Source organism: Mastigoproctus giganteus, chromosome 4, assembly GCF_048544385.1.
Source record: "Mastigoproctus giganteus isolate SK-2022 chromosome 4, ASM4854438v1, whole genome shotgun sequence".
Taxonomy (NCBI): domain Eukaryota; kingdom Metazoa; phylum Arthropoda; class Arachnida; order Uropygi; family Thelyphonidae; genus Mastigoproctus; species Mastigoproctus giganteus.
The window spans coordinates 139,466,134-139,483,804 of NC_143578.1; the positions used below are offsets into that span (position 1 = coordinate 139,466,134).

At 38.5% G+C, this 17,671-nt stretch overlaps 1 protein-coding gene and 1 long non-coding RNA gene across 5 annotated transcripts in view; one reads left to right on the forward strand and one right to left on the reverse strand.

Annotated features, from left to right (window-relative positions):
- Dab (DAB adaptor protein) overlaps positions 1-17,671 on the reverse strand; it is a 246,562-nt gene that overhangs the window by 227,368 nt on the left and 1,523 nt on the right. The window lies entirely within an intron of this gene.
- The window catches only part of LOC150087096 (uncharacterized), a 219,097-nt gene that overhangs the window by 34,939 nt on the left and 166,487 nt on the right, over positions 1-17,671 (forward strand). Inside the window, exon 2 of the long non-coding RNA XR_016546901.1 lies at positions 7,009-7,118. This is a non-coding gene — a long non-coding RNA (uncharacterized LOC150087096). The remainder of the gene's footprint in view (positions 1-7,008; positions 7,119-17,671) is intronic.

The following is a 17,671-nucleotide window of genomic DNA, read 5'->3' on the forward strand; positions in this document are numbered from 1 at the left end:
TTTTCAATTGTGGATTGTATCGGAATCATAGCTTTATGGAGCAAAGAAGTAAAACCATAAACATTAATTGCATGTTGGAAAAATGTATGGCCAGAGTCACCTCATTTGAGAAATATGGTTAAATTGGCAGAAAACAGAATCGACATGACAGTAGAACTTGTTAAGTCGGTAGGAGGGGAAGGTTTTGATGATAAGACCACAGAAGAAGTTCAAGAATTACCGGTAGAAAGAAGCTGGCAAAGTGGATTTGGTGGAAATGGCATCGGATGTAAACCAAATAAGTTAAGAGGATGATAGAGCAGATCAAAATTCTGAAGTTCCGAATTTTACACTAAAAAGCATATGGGAAGGCAGAATGCAGATCCTTCATGTGAAAGGAGTACAAAGTTCAAAAGGGAGCTTCGAATATGCTTTGATCTATACCAAGAAATTTACAAAAATCTATCAAGCAAAGGCAAACAAATTTAGATTGCTGATTTTTTAAAGGGGGCAGAAGATACACGAAATGTAGATGATGCAGAAGAAAGTTCAGAAGGTGAAGATATTCTGCAACAGAGAAAAGGTTTTTGTTTGATTGTGCTTAGCAGCGATGAAGAGCAAGAAAATTAGATGAAAGTACGTTATCTGACATATATACAGGTAACCAATGATTTACGCCGGGGTTAAATTCGTGGGAGGACAGGTGCAAATGGAACCCTTTATATTTTTTATTATTTTATTTTATTAACAACTAGATACACAACAGGTAACCATTAACAGTGTATCTGTTAATGGTTACCTGTTGTGTATCTTGTTGGATGGATATAATAGAGTTAATGGGAAATCACAGAGTTAGGTTCCACGCACCAAACATTTTACCTACCCTTTACAATAGTGACATCTTTAAAGTTCAGAAATATACTTTTTTAATTAAAAAAGTGTTTTATTTTTAACCTACATAAAATAAAAATTAATAATTTACAAAACATTTTGACAGTGAAAAACAAATTTGGCGTAATGCCGAATTTTTAGTTGGTTTTTGAAAGTCCTGGTTGAAGATCTTCTGTTGAAGGCGCTGGTTTGAGGAGGTTGCCTTTTTTGAAGAAAGAAGCAAGTGCTGATTGCCCGTATTTCTTCCTCCTTTTTTTAAGAATTTCAAAATAACGGGTCAGGGTTGATATGACACCACTTTTAACTGTGGCACTCCTCTCCCAGTCGTCATCAATGTCACAGAGCTCATTAATGAGGGACTCTACACTTGCAAGAATTGGTTGTGGATGACGGGTCTTCATAATTTTTAGAGTAGTATCTTCTTCTTTGTCTTCCTCCTGCTGTTCGCTTCAAGGTGTTCATTTGAAAGAGTCTTGCATGAATTTTCAAGAGCTGAATTAAATCTTCAACTGTAACTTCTTCTAACTCTGCCTCTCGTGCTAGACTGCTGATGTTTTCTACAACATTCTGTTGTGGCTCGAATCTTCTAAAGTCATGCATGAAATTTGGGAGAAGTTTATGCCACACTCCATTTAGACAATTGACAGTCACTTCTTGCCAGACTGTTAATATGATTGATGCCCTTTAAGACATCAGACGACCGTCAGTATTCTCTGATGGTAATGTTGAACTCATCTAAAGCTTTTACCATTTCTGTAAATGTTTGCCGTAGATAATAAGCTTTAAAGGTGGCTATTATCCCCTGATCCATCGGTTGCAAATCTGATAATGTACTATCTGTGATTGGCTCAGATTGTCCTTGATCACGTGTACAGATCATGTGAACAGTGCATGATACCTAGTACAGTACGATGCGATAAATTTTGTTTGACGATTTAAACTTTCAATTTATAAAAAAAATTTCAAAAATAAATATTCGTGGCCTTGCGGTTAGTGACCAGCGCAATTGCGAATCAGCGCAAATCAGACCAGTGCAAAATGAGGGCTACCTGTATATCATAGTTTGTAAGGTGTTTGTTCAGTTGTAACTTTTTTTTAATAAAAAGTAATTTTCCAATTTATAAAAATATGGTGTGTTTTGGAACGCAATCCCCATTTTTGTACTGGTTCTTAGTCCCGTACAACACAGTTTCGCACTACATGACATTTTCATCATCAACCATTTTCAATCCACTGCAGGATGAAGGCCTCTCCAGCAACTTTTCAGTTCCGTCTGTTTTGTGCAATGGCCATCCATTTAAAACCCACAAATTCATGAATTTCATCTGTCCTTCTCCGTTGTTGTCTTCCAGGTTTTCTTCTATCTCCTCTTGGGTACCAGTCCGTTATTTTCTTAGTCCATCTGTTTTCATGTCTTCGAGCTATGTGTTCTGCCCAAGTCCATTTTAGTTCTTTAGTTTTGATAAGAATGTCCTTTACTTGAGTTTGCTGCCTAATCCATGTATTTCTTTTCTTATCTAACAGTGATTCCCAACATAATTCGATCCATTCTCCACTGTGTAGTTCTCAGCTTCTCTTCCATACTTTTGGTGAGTACTCAAGTTTCACTTCCATAAGTCATGGTGGGGAGCATACATTGATTCATTATTTTACGTTTCAGACAAATTGGGATATTGCTCCTCAGTATGTGACTATATTTCCTGAATGCTATCCATCCAAAATTTATTCTTCTCTTGACTTCCAGCCATTTATCATTATTACAGCTAATGACTTGTCCCAGATAAGTATATGACTCCACCTTTTCAATTACTGCTCCTTCAATCATTATATCCCTTTCTGTGGCATACTTGTTCATCATTACTTTTGTTTTAGCCATATTCATCTTTAGTCCAAAATCCTTACTAAATCTTCATAACTGATTAAGATTTTCCTCTAATTCTTTGGGATCGTGGCTTATGATCACAATGTCAACTGCAAATTGTAAATGGTTTAGGTACTCTCCATTCACATTGACTCCTTTCTGCGACCAGTCTAATATTCTGAAAGCTTCCTCAAGGGCAGCAGTAAAAAACTTCGGAGATATTGTCTCCTTGTCGAACTCCTTTCTCAATTTCAAATTTACTACTGTCTTTGCCTAGTCTAATAAAGGAGGTAGCATTCTCATATATTTTCTTCAAAATCATAATATATGGGGTATCTTCGCCTCATCTTTCCAGTGTCCGAAACATTGCCTTATGCTGTATGGAGTCAAATGCCTTTTCATAATCCACAAATGCCAGGCATAATGGTGTTTTATATTCATTTGCTTTCTCCATTAGCTGTGACATTACGTGAAGGTGATCCATAGTTGAGAATCCTATTCTAAAGCCAGCTTGCTCTTTCGGTTGATTCTCATCAAGTATTCTTTCTAATCTGTTAGTAATGACCCTTGTGAACAACTTGTAGATGTGGGATAACAAGCTGATTGGTCTATAATTTCCAATTTCTGATTTATCTCCTTTCTTATGCAGCAAAACTGTGATTGCATTATTCCACTCCTTAGGTGTCACACCTTTTCTAATGCATTTTGTGAAGAGTCTTGCCAGTTTTTGTGTCATGTCTCTCCCTCCCAATTTTAACAACTTTACAGTAACTTCATCTTCCCCCGGGGCTTTGATTCTTCATTTTCTTCAACGCATGTTCTACCTCATCAGGAAGGATATCAGGTATGTTGTATGTGTTACTAATTTGCGATCCATCTTCCCCACCACTGGCATCATTCCCTTGCTCCTTGTATAACTCTTTATAGTAGTCTTCTGCTATTTGAATTATGCCTTCTCTGCTATTTATAAGTACATCATCACTATTCTTCAGTTGCAGTATCATTTTTCTTTCTGTATTACTGCTCATGGCTGCTGATTTAAATCCTTTATTTTCCCTTAATGCTTGTTCTACTTTTCTTGTGTTAAATTTTCTTATGTCCTCTCTGAGTCTCTTTCTAATGGCATAACTCAATATACTCAATTTTCTCCTTGTCAGTGTTTTTCTTGCTCTTCATTTGTCGTCTTTGGTTCATCAAAATTAGTCAAGTGTTTCTTGACTAATTTTTTCTTCTTTGGATTTCTTTTTACCTATAGGTTTCTTGGGCTTTATCACTTTCAGAAAGTTATAATATTCCTCATCAATATCTTGGTCCCGAGCAGTCTGTAGAAGCTCAAACTTGTTCTTAAGTTCCAGTACTTACCGCTTTTTCTCCCCTTCTGTTATCTCTAAGACCTTTGTATTATTTACTCGAGTCAGTTTTTTTCTTTTCTTACATCTATATCAAGTGTGCATCTTACCATTCTGTGATCACTTCCAACATTTACCTTGTTCAGGACAGTAACATCATTCACGATATATCTTCTGTTAGTGAGGATAAAGTCGATTTCATTAGTTGTTAATTCATTTGGGCTCTTCCGAGTCCACTGTCTGTTCACCCTTTTCTTGAAAAAAGTGTTCATTACTGCCATTCCTCAAGATTCTGCAAATTCCACAAGTCTTTCACCTCTTTCATCAATTCCAAAATTTCCTATAGTTCCCCTTTCTGCGCTGTTTTGTCTCTTTCCAACTTAGCATTGAAGCTCCCCATAATGATAGTGTAGTGAGTTTTCTGTTCATCTAGAAGACTCAATTTCGGTGCATTTCTTCAACCTCTTCATCGTCATGGCTTGATGTTGGTGCACAAATCATTATAACCTTTAGCTTATACCTCTTTATAAATCCTGAGTAGTAGTCTTGACACCCTTGGTGATATACTTTTGAATTCCAAAATGTACTTGGTGATGTACTTTTGAATTCCAAAATGGACCAGAAAGCCAACTCCACCTTCACTTCTTTCATTGGTATACAGCAGATTTCCACTTGATAAACTTATAAGTCATTTATTTCTTCTTGTTTCAGCCAAACCGATAATATTCCAATTCACATTTTATAGTTCCTTTTCCAGCTCTAATATCCTGTTTTCACCGATGAGCGATCTTACGTTGTTTTTTAACAGTTCAGTTTGTGCATGCCAGCCTGTTCGTACCCAGAGATTCTTAGTACCCTCTGTTTCCACTCTGATCCTCTCACTGCCATAAGAGGGGGAGTGAAAGCCGCTGGGGAGTGAGGGCCATTTGTTTCGTCTTACTGTCATGTGCTGGAGGGTTTGGTCTTTTCCTCTTCACGCTGACCAGGCATCTTGAAGAGAACCACTCTACACGTTCATTGCCACCTAAGTGACATAACAGGGCTTACCATCGAGGAGGTATAAGCCCTATTACATCACTTAGGTGGCAACGAACGTGTAGAGTGGTTCTCTTCAAGACTCCTGGTCAGCGGGAAGAGGAAAAGACCAAACACGACATTTTATAGGAACCTAACTACTGTGTTATACGAGGGTTACCTGTACTTGTATTTTAGGAAAGCTTTTGATATTGTTGCACATGGAAGACTGCTGTACAAATTGGAGCAGTGTGGCATTAAGAGCAAGTTGCTGCTAAGGATAAAGGGATGGTTGAGTGGAAGAAGACAGAGTTGTAATCAATGTACACTGCTCTTTCTGGACTAATGTTATTAGTGGAGTCCTCCAGGGTTCAGTGTTGGGTCCATTCTTGTTTTCTGCATTTATTAATGATATTGGTGAAGGTATATCAGGTTAATGTCAAAGTCTGCAGACGATACAAAGGTTCGTAGGGTTGTTAAGGACACTAATGACTCTACTGCAACAGGATCTAGAAAATTTGAGCAGATGGGCTGAGAGGTGGCAACTGAAGTTTAATATTGACAAATGTATAAAGTACTGCATATGGGTAGCAGTAACCTCAGAGTAACATATCAACTGTGTGGTACTATAATCAGGGTAGTAGAGAATGAAAAGGACCTGGGGATAATTGTGCAGTCAGATATGACATTTTCTGAGCAGTGCAGACAGTCTGCAAGAGTAGCTCGTGGTGTCTTGTCAATGATATACAGGAATTTTTGTAGCATGGAAAAGGAGGTGGTTATCCCCTTGTATAATGCAATGGTCATGCCATAACTTGAGTACTGTATACAGGTCTGGAGGCCTCATTTCAAGAAGGATGTAGAGCTGCTGGAACGAGTACAGAGAAGGGCAACAAGATTAGTGGATGGAACAAATTGTTGCTCTTACAAAGAACTGCTTAAGTTTTGCAAATTGCAGTGTCTGGAGACTAGGCACCTGCGAGATGATCTGACTAAGGTGCCTTCAATGGTTTGAGCAAGCTCGATGCTGATGGGATTCTTCCTCTTGCCCAGATTAATCACCTGAGGGGACATAAATTCAAATTGAGGAAAGACAATTGTAAAATAGATGTGCGGATATTTGCCTTTAGCCAGCAAGTGGTTGATTGCTGGAACAAACTTCCATCTGTAGTTGTAGAATTTGACAGCGTAAATAAATTCAAAGTAGAACTAGACAAACATTCGGAGCAAATGGATAGGTGAAATGGGAAGGTTTTTTTTTTGCTGATGCTGTATAAGCTTGCTTTCTTGCATCATATGCCTCTACTAAATGCTAATGCTAATTGGCAATTTCTAGTTATAGGCAGTCAGAAAACTTTGCAGTAGTTTTGCATTTGTTGATCTGTTTGTCAATCACTCATTTACCTGGGCTACTGTATTATCCTCTAAGCCCACCTATCAGGTAATCAAGTTCTGTTTCATTTGCACTTTTCGAAATCTGCAAATCATCTGAATCAAAATTGATCCAGTTCATTTGAATGAATCAAATTGAATAAAATGATTCCAATTTCAAAAACTGCAAATGGCTACATTACCATTCTCATTAATAGAAATTGCAGATTTATGGATTGCAGATTTATTAAAATTATGGCAATATGAATGATGAAAAGGCTTTTAAATTTCTTTACATATTTTACTCCTATATACAACAGCCACTCATCAAAATCTTGAATTATGTGTCTGACTTTACTAATTTTGGGCCTGCAGAATTTTGGGTTCATTAAGTTGCCAGGTTGTACACTGAACAGAAATCTACAGATTTCTGTTCAGTGTGCACTTGGCAGAATCCAATGTATAAAACACATTAATACAGTACTAAAATATATTTTATACAAAAAATATCTTGATTGAGAACTTAATCTGCTTTTCTCATAGGTTTTTCACTTTGATGTTTCCGGATTTGAAATTTTCAGCCATCTTCATCAACATAACTCCCACAACCAGTGAAGCCCTACTGTGCATTGTACTATAAAGTGCTTATTACAGTAAGAAAAAAATTACTTTTTTTTTATTATTTATAATTAAACATACTGTGTGTGCACGTACATATATATACATAGTAAACTTAGTTCAAATCCCGGATAATTTGAATTCATCAGTAACTGAATTTTTTTTCTTATTTTGTTGAATCTGCACCATTTATATGGTAAAATAACTTTGATAACATGAAAGTAAATTCGGGTATGTCCTGGATATTTGTTTCGAACTCACCATAGAATAGTATACATACTACTCTGTATGTGTGCCAAACAACAAAACACTCAATAAATTGCTGGTTACTGTATGCTGGTAGATCTTCTCACAGGTAAGGCATAGCAGCCTTCTGATTATTGTTAACTTTCATATTTTGTTTTTGAACTCCTACATACTGATGTCATCATAACCGAAACAGCATCATAAAGTGAACAGGATCATAAATTAATAAATCCCAGTAACAACCTGAATAATAATAATAATAATATACATTAGCCTTCATACAAACATTAACAATTTGATCATTGTTGTATATTTTGTATTTTGTATAAAAGAGTATTTTGTTTTCATTTAACAATTAAATATGTCACTGAATGATGTTTTTAACACATTAACTATTTGAGAAGGCACAAATCATTCAAACCGAGAATAGCATGAAAGAAGGTGTGACATTGCCAAGGGGTATGAAGATATCAACCAGCATTGTCATATACTGAAAGATAAGTCTACTTTCAGAAGATGCCGTAGAAATGTAATTAATAAGAAATTTTATTCTACTAACAAGCATGTTGATAAATGCATTTTAACTTGTTTAAACAAGAGTTAACAACATCCTGATGTTAGGAGCTTTGCTTTGAATTATGGCTGAACTGTTTTGTAAACAGTTGTAGAATAGAGGTGCAGAAGGTGCCTCTGTAGCCAGGATCAGCAGTGCATAGCATACGCTTCTTGATTAGACCGGGGTTCGAGCCCATGGCCACCAAATACGGAGGATGCAGAAAGGTCAGGGAATGACCACCGCATATCCCTGGAACAACACTGCCTTAGTTGCTAATGCTCCTAAAAACCAAATAAAAAGATGTGCAGAAATTTGCCTTTAGCCAGCAGGTGGTTGATTGCTGGAACAATCTTCCATCTGTAATTGTGGAAGTTGATAGCTTAAATAAATTCAATAAAGAACTGGACAAACTTTTGAAGCGAATGGATGGGTGAAATGGAAAGGGTTTTTTTTTGGCCAATGCTGTATAAGCTTGCTTTCTTGCATCATATGCCTCTACTAATGCTAATGCTAAATTTATCATGCATGAATACTTAAAATTTGGAATTTTACAGGGCGGCTTGCTGCTTTCCAGAATAGACACTTTTAAGAAGTGTCTCTTCTTAAAATATCAAACAATCTAGGCGCCTCCATAGCCAAGTGGAAAAGAGCAGCAGTGCGTAGCACACGCTTCTTGATTAGACCGGGGTTCGAGCTCGTCACCACCAAATACAGAGGATGCGGAAAGGTCAGGGAATGACCACCGCATATCCCGGAGCAATACGGCCTTAGTTGCTAATGCTCCTAAAAACCAAATAACAAACAACAACAACATCAAACAATCTAAGGACCATTCTGTAAACAGAAACAAATACGAAAGATGGATTTCCAAACTGCCAGGATTGATTCAGAGGTATCAGTTTCATGATGCTTTTAATGTAAAGAAATTGCTATTTTTAAATGTTTATCAGGCAAGATATTTGCATTTAAAAGTGAATGAGCTGTTTACCTGAAGAAAGAAGAGCAAATGGAGAGTTACATCACTTTTGGATGCTAACGGGATGGCTCAGCTCAAAAATATCCAGCACTTATCATCAGTAAATAAGCAAGGCTAAAGTTATAAATCTGTATCAGCAGACAAATCAAGGGGGGGGGGGGGAAAGCCTTTGCCAATCATTTTTCGAAACAGTTCAATGGTCATTTAATACAAGAACAGTAAATCTTAATTGTTTATACAGTAACGTTAGAAGTGTCGTCAATAAAATGAGCGAATTCGAACTGCTGGTTAAAACAAGTAATGCGGACATAATAGGGCTTACAGAGACGTGGTGCCACCCGGAAATTGGGGATAATGAGTTTCAGTACGGCTTGTATAATTTATTTAGGAAGGATAGGTTAGATAGAAGGGGTGGCGGGGTAATACTTCTTATCAGAAGCAGCCTGAGTGCGACGATAGCTTTCCCGGATTCAGACATTTCACATGCTAGTATAGAGTCTGTATGGTGTGAGATAGTAGGAAACAAAGGTAGAATGCAAGTAGGAGTAATCTACAGACCAGGTGATTGTGAAGATTATGACAAAAGCCTCTACATGCAAATGGAATGGGCAAGTAAGCGTCAATGCCTTATTATGGGTGATTTCAATTTGCCTCTAATTGATTGGAGTAAATGGGAAGGAAATTCGACATGGGGAACAAAATTTTTAAATCAACTAGATGACTGTTATTTGTATCAACATGTCAGGGAAAGTACTAGAGAAAAGAATATCCTAGACCTCATCATCACACATGAATTAGATGACATAACAGGGCTGACAGTAGAGGAACCAGTAGCAGGAAGTGATCACGGAGTTCTACGGTGGATGATGACGAGAGAGGTAGCAGAAGTAAAAGGCAAAGGAATGGGTTTTAATTTCAGAAAAGGAAATTACGATGCCTTAAGGTACTACATGGCCTCTATTAACTGGGTAAATATCGCGCAGAGAATGAATACAATTCAACGCTTTTAAAACATTAATCACAGATGCCTTGAATGCGTATATACCATTAAAAAAATACTCCACGAGGAGGGTTCCAAGTTGGATGAATAGTGAAGTTCCCACATTACTTGAGCAGAAAAAGGTGGCATGGAAAGGTTACAGAGCAATAAAAAGTACTGAAGCCTATAACAGCTACAAGGTGATGTGTAATAGAGCCACAGAAAAGGTTCGACAGGCAAAGGCAGTTTATGAGAAATCACTAGCAAACAGAGCAAAGAGGGGGGGATAAAGAATTCTTCACATATATAAATGCCAAGAAGAGCAGGACAAACCAGATTGGACCTTTACGTAAGGGAAAGGGGATAGTATTAAATACACCAGCTGCCGTTGCAGATGAACTCAACAGTTATTTTGCATCGATATTTACAAATGAAAAGCCTTTTGTGGCAATGGGAAATTGCGGGAGCGAAGTTAAAAAATATGTAATTAATGATATTGAAATTTCGCAAGATTATTTAATGAAAAAAACTTTCGAGCCTACAGACCAGTAAGTCTCCTGGAGTTGATGGAATATACCCTATAATATAGAATAGAATCTTTAATTGCAGCAATGATAGACATACAATTAGTCCCGTCACGGCATGGTGGTGCCAGGGGTTAACAAAACATATTTACAAAAGAGATACACATGAGAAAAAAAGATAAATCAGATTATTAACAAAGCACAGTTTTACATTTTCAGTTCGACGAGGATACCCTTCCTGTATTTTTTATTATTGACCACTTCTTGGAGGTCCCCGTCGATGGCTTGCAGTGAGGGCAGCATTTGCTTTGGCAGGAATCTGTCAGTTAGTACTAGCCGGTTACGGTTTGCTAGCAGCTGTGCTGAAGACCGGAGATAAGGGGGAGGAATGCGCCAAGAGCAGTGATCCCAGAAGTTCGGCTCTGTAATTTTACCGGTGGCCATCTTGATGGTGAACAGCAGCCTTCTTTCTGCGATGTAGGACCGGAGCCTGCGTAGTTGAAGAGCTTCTGCTAACTGCGTTAATCTTAAGAGAGGCGGCAAGCGAGTGCATTGAACCATTGAGGTTAATTATGCGAGCATCACTAGACTCTGGGGAGATTCCCTTGGATTGGAAAAGTGCAAATGTATCTCCCATACATAAGGGTGGCTCTAAAAGTGAAGTTGGAAATTATCGACCTGTCAGTCTGACTTCCAGTAGTAGGGAAAATCATGGAGGCAATGATCAAGGGTGAATTCAGGATCATTTGGATCGAATTGAAATTCTCAAGGATACTCAGCATGGTTTTGTAAAGGGAAAATCATGTTTAACAAATCTGGTTCGCTATTTTGAAAGGGTCACTCACGAGCTGGATTTAGGGAATAATTTCGACATTGTTTATTTAGATTTCAGCAAAGCTTTTGACTCAGTCCCACATGAGCGGTTGCTTTATAAGCTGGAACAGGTTGGAATCACTGGGAAAATCCTTAGATGGATAGAAGGATGGCTTCAGGGCAGGAGGCAGAGGTTTGTGATAAATGGCTATTCCTCAGATTGGGTTGATGTAAGAAGTGGGGTTCCCCAAGGATCAGTATTAGGACCACTGTTGTTTTTAATTTTCATAAACGACATTGATGAAGGGATAGAGAGCATGATGTCTAAATTTGCAGATGATGTTAAAATTGGTAGAGTAGTTAATGATCACTGTCAAGCTGAGCTTCTTCAGAGAGACCTAGATAGACTTCAGAAATTGTCAGAAAAATGGCAGCTATGCTTTAATCCACCAAAGTGTATGGTATTACACCTGGAAAACAGTAATCCCAAAATAACTTATTCACTTGGTGGAGTTCAACTAAACCCAGTACTGGAGGAAAGGGACTTGGGTGTTACGATACGGTCAGACATGAAATTCTCTGAGCATTGTAAACAAGTTGCAAGGAAGGCCCATGGTGTCCTATCGATGATCTATTGAACTTTTGCAAGTAGAGATAGGGACGTGATAATCCCATTATATAAGGCTTATGTTAGACCACACTTGGAATACTGTGTTCAAGTATGGAGACCGCACCTAAAGGAAGACATCGAGCTTCTTGAAAGGGTGCAAAGACGGGTAACTCGCCTGGTGAGATCGGCAAAAAGGCATCCTTATGAAGAAAGATTTCGAATATGTGGGTTGCAGAGTTTGGAAACTAGACACCTTAGAGGAGATTTGATTGAGGTGTTTAAGGCTCTGAGAGGCATCAGTAAAATGAATGAGGGCGAAATTTTCAAGATTATAAATGATGCTAGAACTAGGGGACATAAATTCAAGTTACGGGGGGAAATGTTTAGATTGGACTGCAGGAAGTTTTATTTTAGCCAGCGAGTTATAAATTACTGGAATAAGTTGCCTTCATGGGTGGTAGAGGCCGACAGTTTGGGGAAATTCAAAAGTCATCTGGATAGTACTTTCGGGTAAGGGAAGCGCATAGGATGATAGGTTTAATTTCCTTTTTTTTTTTTTTTTTTTATTAATTATTATTATTTAGTAATTTATTTTATTTTATTTTTTGTTTTTATCATTAAAATCCAAACAAAAGTTCGGATTTTTTTTTTTTTTTTTTTTGGCTGGTGCAGCATAAGCCATAGGCTTTCTTGCACCATGCGGCCGTTACTAATACTAATAGATGATCATTGAACTGTTTCGAACAATGATTGGCAAAGTTTGATAAACTTCAGAAATGCAGTGGAAATGTAATTCAGAAGCAGGTGTAGAAAAATGTGTGGTTTTTTTTTGTAGACAACTGTCCACATACACTGTGCTGCCACTTTATTAGGTGCACCCCTGCAGTGCACACAAATGGTTTGTCCCACAATGTTGCAAGTCACATGACCACAGTTGTGGATATTAATGCAGCCGAACAATCTTTCTAGTATCAGTTAAGCGCACAAACCGTAGCAAAAATGAGGAAAAGGAGTGATGTAATGGACTTCGAACGTGGCATGGTAGTAGGTGCAAGACATGCTGGACAAAGCATCTCTGAAATGGCAGTTCTCCTGAACTTTTCACGCACCACAGTTTCAAGTTTGTATCAAGAATGGTGTAACGAACAGAAAACATCCTTCAAATGGCACTCCTGTGGAAGAAAATCGCTTGTTGATGAGAGAGGTCAGAGGAGGATGGCTAGAATTGTGCAAGCAAACAGACGGGCCAAAATGTCGCACATCACGTCAGAATACAACCTTGGTGGACAGAACAAAATATAACAATGGACCACTAGTCTCACTTTGTCGCAAACGGGCTACAACAGCCGACGGCCACGTTGTGTACCTTTGTTATCAATAAAGAACAAGAGAGCATGCCTCCTGTGGGCACAGCAACACCAGCACTGGACTATTGAGAATTGGAAAACAGTTGCTTGGTCTGACGAGTTGAAATTCCTGGTGCATCACATTGGTGGAAGGCTCAGAATTTGGCAAAAACAACCTGGATCCATGGACCCGTGATGTCTGACGACTACTGTGCAAGCTGGTGGGGCCAGTGTTATGGTGTGGGGAATGTTTTCTTGGCACACGTTGGGTCCATTGATACCCATAGATTCATGTCCGAATGCCACATCGTACCTAAACATCGTTGCTGACCAAGTGCATCCATTCATGTTGACAGTTTATCCCCAGTCAGATGGTTACTTCCAGCAGAATAATAATGCGGCAGTGCACAAAGCCTGAATTACTATGGAATGGTTCCAGGAACATGACAATGACTTTCCTTTGCTGCAGTGGCCTGCTCAGTCTGCGGATCTCAATCCTACTGAACATGTTTGGGATGGAAAGGGTTGTTCGCTGCAGGTCTACACCTCCATCGAATCTGAAGGAACTGCATGACACATTCATGTCTGCATGGTACTCCATTCCTGCACAACGTTTTCAGCATCTTGTTCAATCCATGCCTAGACAAATTCAGGCTGTTCTGAAGGCTAAAGGAGGCTCAACACACTATTAGGTAGATGTACCTAATAAAGTGGCAGCACAGTGTATGTCCAATTGCAGATCCACCTACAGTTGCAAATACTGTAGAACATTTGCAAAAAGCTCTCTGCAATAACCTCATTTTCCCCCTTCCCAGAGTTCTTGGCCCTAAAAGAGAAAAGCAAAAAATGTTCACTAACCATCACACTGCAAAAGGGCTTGTTGTATAACAAGCTCTTTACACAGTTTGGCACTCATTCTCTCTCTCATGAGGAAGCACTGTGGGGCCAGATGACATCCACTATGAAATGATAAACCACCTTTCAAGACAATCTAAGACAATCTTCTTAGTTTATTTAAGAGACTTTCTTGCGAACAATTTCCAGATTCCTGGAGGAAGACAATTGTTCTTGCCTTCCCAAAAACACAAAAAGGATCCTAGAAATCCAAATAACTATCATCCCATTGCTCTGACAAGCTATTTGAGAAAGGTCCAGGAAAGAATGGTTAATGCTTGCCTTATATGGTAATTGCAAACAAATTGTCTGCTTTCCAGGACAATATGGCTTCTGAAGAGGCAGATCCACCTTGGATCATTTAATCACACTTGAAACATAATTTGTTATGTTTTTATTAAATCTGAGCATCTCGTAGCAGCATTCTTTGATATCAAAAAAGCATAGCCTGGAAACACAGCCTGAAAATCTGGCATATTGCAAGACCTCCATAACTTTGGTCTTAGAGGTAACCTTCCTGTTTTTATTAAAAACTTTCTAATTGCTGATTTCAAGTTTTGTAGGGTCCACACATTCTCTCTCAAGTATTTTGCCAAGAGGAGGGAATCTCACAAGGACCCATTCTAAGTGTCAAGCTCATTGACATCAAAATAAACTATCACAGAACAACTTACACCAGTGGTAAACTGGTATAAACTTTTAGAGGTATGCCCTCTAAATTAATGATTTTATGATATTTTGTCATTCATGAAACATGAGTCATTGAAAAGGCAACTGCAAAAATCAATTGATTACATCTTGGTCATTGGCTAATGAGTTCAGATATTTATTACAGAAGCCTGTTTGTGTACACTTTTGTTGCAAACATAACCTTCATCCTAACTTTCATTAAGGCAAAACAACATCCCAGTGGGTAGCCAAAATCAAATTCCTGGGAATTGGTGCCTCCGTAGGCAGGTGGGCAGGAGCAGCAGTGCGTAGCACACGCTTCTTGATTAGACCGGGGTTCGAGCCCGTCACCACCAAATACGGAGGATGCGGAAAGGTCAGGAAATGACCACCGCATATCTCGGAGCAATATGGCCTTAGTTGCTAATGCTCCTAAAAACCAAATAACAAACAATAACATCCTGGGAATTACTTTTGAGATGAAGCTGACATTTCTACAACATATTCATCAGCTAAGGACAAGATGCATCAAAGGGCTTAACATCCTTCATGCCTTTTCATCAAGTTTGTGGAGTGCAGATCATACCCTACTCTAGCTCTACCGGGTTCTTGTCCACCCTAATCTTAATTACAGTTCCCAGATTTATGCTTCTAGAGATAGTGCCCATCGATGGTCAGATCCAGTCCATCACCAAGGCCATCTGCACTGCCAATGGAGCATTCTATACATCTCCTGTCCAAACCCTCGATATTGAAGCAAATGAGCCATCTCTTTCTCTTTGACATAAGCAGTTGTCCTTGCAGTATGCTTTCAAATTGAAGTCCCTGCCCAATCACCTCACGTATACATCAGTCTGAGCCATGATGGGAAAATCTCTACAACACCCATCAGACTGCCAACCAACCTCTTGATATTTGAATCCAAGGGCTGTTAAGTGAACTAAACATGACAATGGACAATACTGCCCAGTCACCAAGGCAATTTCCTCCACCCTGGCATGCTCATCTTCCAACTTGTGATTTCTTCCTCAAGATCTGGGAAGAGGCTGCCACCCACAAGTTATCTCAATCCTATTGAACCAGCAACTCTGCATTATGTAGAGTAGAGCATTCTGACTTCCTGCCGGTCTACACAGATGGCTCGAAGTCAGAATCATGTGTGAGATCAGCTGTCACCCTCCCACAAAAAATGGTATCCAACATGATTCCACAAGAAAGTAGCATATATACCACAGAGCTGCAAGCAATAGAAATAGCTGTTGATCACATTAAAGATAGCAATTACTAAAGATAAACTACATACAGTGATTCATCAGGCTTGTTACAGGCTCTATTATCAGTGAGGTATAAACCTCATCCAGTCTTGTCCTGTATTCAGTAGATGCTTTTTTCTCTCATTCGATCAGAATTTGAAATCCACTTCTGCTGGATCCCAATCCACACTGCGATCAGTGAAAATGAATCAGCTGATACTGCCACAAAATCGTGCGTTCCCCTGGATAACATCACCAGTCGGTTCCCTATACAGACTAGAGGCAAATAACACGCATCAAATTATATACAAGGTTCTTGACACAGGTAAGCTACAAATAAACTATGGCCAGATTAAGCCTGTAATCAAGCAATGGCAGTCCAGTCTTCCCTGAGCAGGGTTCAAAGAGAGGAAGCTGTTCTTACTTGGTTCCGTATAGGTCACAGTCATCTGACACTCTTTTTTGCTGAGGGCAGATGACTCGCCTATGTGTGAGAATGGAAACTATTTTAACCATTATTCATATTTTCATGGAATGTCCCGTTTCTACCATTGCACATCATTTATATTTTACACATTTTATTAATCTGGTTGAACCATTTACACTCAGCCTGATTTTAGATTATAGAGACATTGTCTGCTGTTTTTAACTTTTTACAGTCCCTTAATTTATACGTGCATATTTGAATTTATCCTTTTATATTTTTGATATGCATTTCCTTCTTTTGACGTGGTAACCTGTTTAGAATTATCAAATATATATTTTGATGTGTTTTTTTTTTATCTTGACTTGCCACATTATGGCCTTAGTTGCCAATGTGCCACTGGACATCAAATAACCAACCAAGTGTTCAGCATACAATAGTCAAATCATTTCATCTTCAAAAGTAGTGTCCCCCTCTGAATGACATTAAAAGTTCAACTCGTGGATCAGAGCAATCTGGATCCACGAGTTGAACTTTATTCTGCATAAAATGCAGAATAAAAGTCTGCATAAAATGACAAGAATAATAACTTAGTCACTTTGAATCTTCTAGATGGAACTGTTATTGTTATATAAGTTTAATGATGCAAGAGCTGCAACCAGGGCCATGCCCCATTTTAGTACCTGAGGCAAGATGAAAAATTGCACCCTACTGTTAATGATGGCAATGTTGGCAATTACAGTATTTAATCTTTCTTTTGGCACCCTTTTCAGGTTTTCACGTGAGGCTAAAGCCTCATTCGCCTCGCCCTCGGCACAGCTCTGCTGCAACAGCCATATCATGCCTACTTCAGTAAATAAAAACAGGATGAAGATAACAAAGTTGACAAATAAGCTGTAGAGCAATATTTTTAAATGGTGGCAGCTTCATCAGACAGATAAATGAAGTACACTGTCAGTATGTATTAGTAGTCCTATTGTCACCAGCTTCCTTTGTCTTGAAAATGGTGCCCAAAGTAGTTTCAAAATACCAACTATCACTACTTCTACTTCGGCTTCATTAATTTTGTTTGGGTACAATTTACTTCACTATGAGATTGAATAAAACTTATAAATTATGTGAATTTAGCTGTAGCCCCACTCCACATAATTGCAGGCAAAGTTGTTGTCACATAATCTGACAACATCATTTGAAATTGTCACACTGTAGTTGTTATTAAGTGTTCAGTCTTTCTTCACCTAGTAAATTTCCTTGAGGCACCAATCAGCTTTCTGCATGTCATTCATGTGATAAAAAAC